The sequence below is a fragment of the Pongo pygmaeus genome, chromosome 16, assembly GCF_028885625.2.
Source record: "Pongo pygmaeus isolate AG05252 chromosome 16, NHGRI_mPonPyg2-v2.0_pri, whole genome shotgun sequence".
NCBI classification, from domain to species: domain Eukaryota; kingdom Metazoa; phylum Chordata; class Mammalia; order Primates; family Hominidae; genus Pongo; species Pongo pygmaeus.
In genome coordinates this window covers 23052328-23060356 of record NC_072389.2, presented here as the reverse complement: position 1 = coordinate 23060356, position 8029 = coordinate 23052328, and the positions used below count along the sequence as shown (strand labels likewise).

The 8029-nt window shown below is 39.9% G+C and overlaps 1 pseudogene; it reads right to left on the bottom strand.

The window, feature by feature from the left end:
- Window positions 1-4488: 4488 nt before the first annotated feature.
- Window positions 4489-8029, bottom strand: part of LOC129014692 (uncharacterized) — a 28679-nt pseudogene continuing 25138 nt past the window's right edge.

Here is an 8029-nt window from a genome sequence, read left to right as displayed (position 1 = left end):
TTTAGTTCCCTGACCTTGCTACCTTGTTCATCTTCACTTTTCTTCTATAAAACAGGAATACTATAGATAATAACCAAACTCTCTGTAATGCTTTAGAGAGATTACAGGTAGCATTCCTACTAAAAGTCCTGGTAGAGTAGATGTTCAATTTATGAATATTTTATCTGTTTCAGGAAGCAGATTTTGGGCAAACCAGTTTGAAAACTTGTACCTCACTGGTCTGGCTTACATATGAAACATTTTTTGTGGTTAATGGACAAAGTGCTTCAAACTTACTACTGTATTACATTCTTTAAATCTCAAAAATACTCACCTCCACCAAAATCTTTTGAAAAAGATGTGGCACAAGATTCAGTTATTCCATTCTCCAGGTGACCAGCTTCTTAAGCACTACAAATAAGTGAAAACAACACCATTTACAGATGAATGAAAAAAATAAACCCTTTACCTTATATGCCAAAGTCTAAATTGTCAGCTGCTATGGATATACACTTTTGACTTGTTTTAGCAATTAAAAAAATCAACATGACCACAGTAAAGGGTTAAACAGAAACTTCAGGGGGAAAAGGAATCAGATTTAAAAATGCTCCAACAGACTGGGCACGGTGGCTCACATCTGTAATCCTAGCACTTTGGGAGGCTGAGGCGGGTGGATCACCTGAGGTTGGGAGTTCAAGACCAGCCTGACCAACATGGAGAAACCCCGTCACTACTAAAAATGCAAAATTAACCGGGCATGATGGCACATGTCTGTAATCCCAGCTACTTGGGAGACTGAGGCAGAAGAATTGCTTGAACCCGGAGGGAGGAGGTTGCAGTGAGCCGAGATCGCACCATTGCACTCCAGCCTGGGCAAGGAGAGAGACTCCATCTCAAAAAAACAGAAACAAAAACAAAAATTAAAAAAAAGCAACAACAAAAAAAACTCCAACAGACCTGTGAACACCACAATAAAGACTGGCCAGAGATTTCCAACATATAGACTATATAGACTAGGTACACAATGCTTTCTGTGAATACACTATGCTTTCTGTGACTGAAGTGGAGAAAGAGAAGGGGTATGTACCCAGAGACCCACAGGTTCAATGTTATTGCACTGCACCCTGTACTTAAAATCCATCTTCCTGGCCAGGCACGGTGGCTCATGCCTGTAATCTCAGCACTTTGGGAGGCCAAGGGGGACAGATCATCTGAGGTCAGGAGTTTGAATCCAGCTTGACCAACCATGGCCAACATGGTGAAACCCCGTTTCTACTAAAAATACAAAAATTAGCTAGGTGCGGGGGCACATGCCTGTAATCCCAGCTACTCGGGAGGCTGAGGCAGAATTGTTTGAGCCCAGGAGGTGGAGGTTGCATTGAGCCAAGATTGCATCACTGAGCTCCAGCCTGGAGACAGAGCAAGTCTCAAAAAAAAAGAAAAATAATCCATCTTCCTACAATTGTGTTCACAGCTATTAGATTTGACACAGACCTGTTTACTTGGTGAACTGTACATTAAACAGTTCTGAAATACTGAATGGCATTCCAACTTAAAATGACTTCAGATTAATCCAAATTAAAGCAACATTAAAACTCAAAACAAATACTCAACATCAGGAGTCTAATCAACGGACATTTTATTCACCCACTACTAATACTTGTACTTGTATGAATTAGTTCAACCCAAGCAAATGTCTTTTCCTACAAGAATGATAATATTCCTCATCATAACTGTAAAACAACATTTAGTGGTCACAAAAAGTCAATACAATAAAGGCCCTTCTGTCCGGGCATGGTGGCTCACGACTGTAATCCCAGCATGTTGGGAGGGTGAGGCGGGTGGATCACCTGAGGTCGGGAGTTCGAGACCAGCCTGACTACCATGGAGAAACCCCGTCTCTACTAAAAATACAAAAAATTAGCCGGGCATGGTGGCACATCCCTGTAATCCCAGCTACTCGGGAGGCTGGGGTAGGAGAATCACTTGAACCTGGGAGGCGGAGGTTGTGGTGAGCCAAGATCACGCCATTGCATCCTGCCTGGGCAACAAGAGCAAAACTCCATTTCAAATAAACCAATAAATAAAAAATAAAGGCCATTCTTGCTATAGAGTTCCTAATGTTTGGGACTAAAACAAGATAAAATACAGCTGTGAATTTCTCAATGCTCATTTTATCATATTAATAAATCATAAGACTGCAATTCTCCTCATGTTCAGTATATATCAGAAGTCTAACCAAGTGAAGTAAAATGAATGGGCAAATGTTAGGTATCCAATTCAACAAAACGAGACTCCTAGACAAATCCACAAAATACATTTCCGCAATTTTCTTTAAATACCAATCATTTCATTTAGATAACAAATTAGTTCATTCTTTAACAGTTACCCAAAAGCTGTGGAATAAAATAATTACAATGCTCCCCAAACTACAGTCAGAGAATAATGCAGGAAATATTCTCATTTCTATTCTGATCAATTTTATAAATTAAAATAAAAATTAACAGCACACACACACCCCCCCACCCACCCACGCACACACACAAGAATCATACCATATGAATAAAAATCAAACTGTTCTGTTTAGAATGAAAAAGACCAAAGAACTTCTTAGAGGATGTGACTAAGATTCCAGTGACTTACTGTGTATATAGAGCCTAGTGTGGATATACATTCAGCCAGAGTACCCTTAAAGCACTACCAGAACAGATCATCTCTCATTCTGTTACTGATTAATCCACCTGCAGACAGGGTGGTGGTGTGCCTGGTAAACTAAAATGGAACTGAATCATGGCTTTAGCCTTATGACAAAATATACCTCAGAGTAACCAGGACTTCAACAATGAAGTAGGCCAGGTCAGATGGCAGGACAGACTCCCAAACAGACAAGAAGGCACTTTTCTCCAGAGTTTGGTGCTAGCCATAACCAATAATTCTGATTTTCTCTTGCTCTGATCCCAAATTTAATGGCAATCCCCTCTCCCCAAAAGTAAAAATTCAACAGTGACAAAGAGTTATTAAGCATAATTAATACTTAAAAGAGATTAGGCATCTGAGAGATGGTGAGGATAAATAGCAGGGAATTTTTTTTTTTTTTTTTGAGAGACAGTCTGGCTCTGTCACCTAGGCTGGAGTGCAGTGGCATGACCTCGGCTCACTACAACCTCTGCCTCCCAGGTTCCAGCAATTCTCCTGTCTCAGCCTCCCAAGTAGCTGGGATTACAGGCAGACACCACGACACCCAGCTATTTTTTTTTTTTTTTTTTGTATTATTAGCAGAGATGGGGTTTCACCATGTTGGCCAGGCTGGTCTCCAACTCCTGACCTCAAGTGATCTGCCCGCCTCGGCCTCCCAAACTGCTGGGATTACAGGTGTGAGCCACCGCACCCAGCCAATATCAGGGATTTTTTGGTAAATGGTGGTAAAACAACTGGACATCAATATGGGGGAGAACAAAACTCCATCTCAAAAATTCAAGATGGAACAAAGATCTGTATGTGAAACCAGAACCAAAAAGCTCCTAAAAGAAAACACAGGAAGAACACGTTTGTGTCCATGGGGTACACAAAGATTTCACTGATTGATTGACTGACTGAGACAGGGTCTTGCTCTGTCACCCAGGGTGGAGTGCAATAGTGCAATCATAGCTCACTGCAGCCTTGACCTCCAGGGCTCAAGACATCCTACCACTTCAGCCTTCTGAGTAGCTGGGACCAGACACGCAACACCACAGCCGTTTTCTGGTGTTTTTGGCATTGTGTTTTGTTTTGTAGAGAAAAGGTCTCCTTTATTGCCCAGGCTGGTCTCAAACTCCTGAGCTTAAGCAATCCTGCCGCCTCAGGTTCCCTAAATCCCTGGATTATAGGCTTAAGCCATCACACTAGATTTCTTGAATAAAACACAAAAAGTATGAATCACACAAAAAAATTGATACCCCGTCTCTACCAAAAAAATACAAAAAATTATCTGGGGAGCCTGGGAGGCAGAGATTACAGTGAGCCCAAATTATGCCACTGCACTCCAGCCTGGGTGACAGAATCAGACCCTGTCTCAAAAAAAAAAAAAAACAAAAGGGCTACAACGACATGGCAATAGGATAGAGCAGACTAGTGATGTTTGAGATAGTAGTTTAGTAGAAAACAGTTAAGAGGATTTGAACCCAGAAAAGAAATTATAACAAACACAAACTTAATCTTAAAAGCATTTTAAAATTTTTTTCACTTGGAAAGGACACCTGAAACCAGTTTATACACATACATGGTTACACAACTGCAAAACAGCCTTTCCTGTAGGAAATCTCAGATCATGTATGCCTGCTGACACACACACTAATTTCTATATGTATGTACATCAATGTTATAACTACTACTCAAAATGTCATTTTTAAAATTCCTCATTTCCTGAGTTTATTTCTTTTAGAACTTACAAAAATAACATACCTTTTTAGAAAGGCCAAGGTCCCCCTTCTTGGGCATAAATCCAGGGTCTAAATCATTGGATTCAAGAAGTTTCTTAGTTGGTTTTCTTTGATGTTTACTTTCATAAAGTCCTGAAACGCATGTATCTTTATATTAAATGATTTAGAAACTGGGCACAAGTTAATTTTTTAAAAATCCGTATACCACACAAAGTGAATCTCAATGTTTTTGATGTTTTCTCCATCATCTTATGGGAAGAGGCAGGATGGTAATTTGATTATAAAATATTAGTAAACAAAACAAGTAAACAGTTCTCAATGCAAACACAAACTAATGTGAGGGATGTGTGTGTGTTGACTTTAAATCACAAAATAACTAAGGGAGAAATCAAAAGGACAGAACTATCTTTATGACAACTGATTGTTGGTGAGGACAAAATAAGGAGGAGTGAAATAGAGCTTGGATAATGGTCATAAATGGACCACGATTACAGTTTCTGCTCTGCCCCTAAGAAAATAAAATTCAATAGGTAAAAGATAATTCATAGGATGACTCAAGAATTATATAAAAGAGCTGACTTAATAAATCGAGTTTGGCACATAATAGGTACTGAAACAACAACTATCTTTACTATTCTTTCAAAAATCTTTTTAATTATACCCAACTAGTTTAAGCACAATTGGAATCATTTCTTTAAGGAACAACATCAAAAGCTCCTGTTGATGATGTAAAAAAGTTACATCCAAAATTTAAAGCGGTACAGAAAAGAGGATTCTTCCCATTCCTTGACTGCCTATAATATTCAATAGTTACAAGGTGAATTAGAGACAATATGTTTAGATCCAACTCTCCCCAGGTGATTCATAAAGAATGATCAAGTGAGAAGTAACTGGTAATTAACTTCTAATGAACTGGTAATTACTATGTGGTCAGGTATATAACATCATACATTAATACATTATGATCTCCATTTTATAGATGAGGAAACAAGTTCAGAGACTAAACAACTTCCCAAGTAACACAAGGACTGGTGGAGCCAGCACCTGAAGCACAGTGCTTATTCCACTAATGTGCGGTGCCCCTCTTGAAGCCCTGTTATGCTGGTTGTAATTTACACAGTGGCTGATCAACAATCATGAAGAGCAACACTGGAGCAAGGAGCATAGTTATCAAAAATATGTCTTCTTGATAGCGTGCCACAATTCATAGTTAGTAACTATATCTAATTAGCCATCATTGTAACTATTTCCCAGGATAAAAGGGGGTAGTTTATTGTATATAGATACAATGTTGGCTTTACATCAAAACATACTAAAATCTCCTGCTTCCTCTAATCATATCTGCTCAAATACTGAGACCCCAACCACACCTTACCTGGCGTTTTAACTAGCAATTCCTCAGACTCAAGGGCAGGCCGTGGAGAGACTCCCGGAGCCACAGGTACAGACAAGGTCAGCTGTGGCAACTCAGCATGTCCACCTCCAAGTTCTGACTGAGCCAAGGGGCCCTCCAAAAATGGAACCTCCTTTTTTTTTTTTTTGAGACAGAGTCTTGCTGTGTCACCCAGGCTGGAGTGCAGTCATGGGATCCCCGCTCACTGCACGCTCAGTCTTCCGGGTTCATGCCATTCTCCTGCCTCAGCCTCCCTAGTAGCAGGGACTACAGGCTCCCGCCACCATGCCCGGCTAATTTTTTGTATTTATAGTAGAGACAGGATTTCACCATGTTAGCCAGGATGGTCTCCATCTCCTGACCTCATGATCCACCCGCCTCGGCCTCCCAAAGTGCTGGGATTACAGGCGTGAGCCACTGCGCCTGATCTACAGAGCCTCCCTTTCAAGAACTGGAAGCTCTTCCTTGGTTGAAATCAAAGAATTCTCATCCACCTGCTTGTTCTGAGCACTAGATCGACCTCGGGCTAGAAGGCTTTCCTCTTCACAGCGGGAACTTACCTAAGAACAAAAAATAAAATTAGAGTCCACAGGCCAAAATTGTTGTAATTTAAGTGTCAAAAAGAATAATGCACTTTAAAAGGAATGAAATTCTGACAAAGGCTACAAAAAGTGGATGAACCTTGAAGACATTATGTATGCTAAGGGAAATTACTTAGACACAAAGAACAAATATCATATGATTTCAAGTATATGCGGTATCCAGAATAAGAAAATTCTTAAGACAGAACATAGAATGGCAATTGCCAGGGGTTGAGCAGAAAAGGGAGTTATTGGTTAATGGGTATTGACTTTTAGTTTGGAAAGATGAAAAAAATTATTGAGATGGATGGTGGAGATGGTTGCACAACAATGTAACTGTGCTTCATGCCACTGAACTGTACACTTACAAATGGATAAAACGGGCCCAGCGCTGTGGCTCATGCCTATAATCCGAGCACTTTGGGAGGCCGAGGCGGGCAGATCACGAGGTCAGGAGATCGAGACCATCCTGGCTAACACGGTGAAACCCCGTCTCTACTAAAAATGCAAAAAATTAGCCAGGTGTGCTGGCGGGCACCTGTAGTCCCAGCTACATGGGAGGCTGAGGCAGAAGGAGGTGTGAATCCGGGAGATGGAGCTTGCAGTGAGCCGAGATCATACCACTGCACTCCAGCCTGGGCGAGAGTGAGACTCTCTCTCTCAAAAAAATAAAATAAAATAAAATAAAATAAAATAATAAAATGTTTTATATATATGTATATTTAACCAAAATTAAATAAAGAAAAAAATGAAGTTGACTGAGATACACTGAAGCTATAATATTGATAAGTCCACAACAATAATTCAAAGGCAGGGGAAAAAGACTGCTCTAATGTCTCCAATTAAAACAACTACTAATGAACTCCTTAATGTTACAATTGGTAATTAATGGGAAAGAAAGAAGCACTTATTCTGCCTTTCAAGTATTTCAGGACAATAATAGAGTCCAGTTAATGAAAGAGACTATCACTTAATAAAAATAGAGAAAATAATAAAATCTGAAAGTCTTCATTTTGTAACCTCTAATAAAATTATTAATATAGGTAAAGATCTTCAACTGGGGTTTTCAAAAAACCATCAGGGAAGCTGGGCGTGGTAGCTCACACCTGTAATCCCAACACTCTGGGAGGCTCAGGCAGAAAGATCACTGGAGCCCAGGAATTCCAGACTAGCAAGGGCAACATAGTGGGATATCGCCTCTACAAAATACTTGTTGTTAAAAATTAGCCAGGTGTGGTAGTGTGCACCTGTGGTCCCAACTACTCAGGAGGCTGAGATGGAAGGATTGCTTAAACCCAGGAGGTCAAGGCTGCAGTGAACTGTGTTCATGCATCTCTGCACTCCAGCTTGGGCAAGACCCTGTCTCAATTTTAAAAAAGAAAAAACAAACTGTCGGGCAATGGCTGATGGGAATAAAATATTCCTTTTTTTTTAAACCCTCAATATGCAATGTATTACACATTATCATCTCTGATATAGTCTAGCTAAAAATGTTCAACTTCAATCTATCAAACTGATAGATTCTATCTTCCACTTCACAGAGAACAGGAGATAGAGAAAATCTAAGTGACACCTATGAGAAAGCAATTACACAAATATAGAGAAGTAGATAACTTTACATGTCACTCTCTTAAAGACATGATCTTGATCAGGAAAAA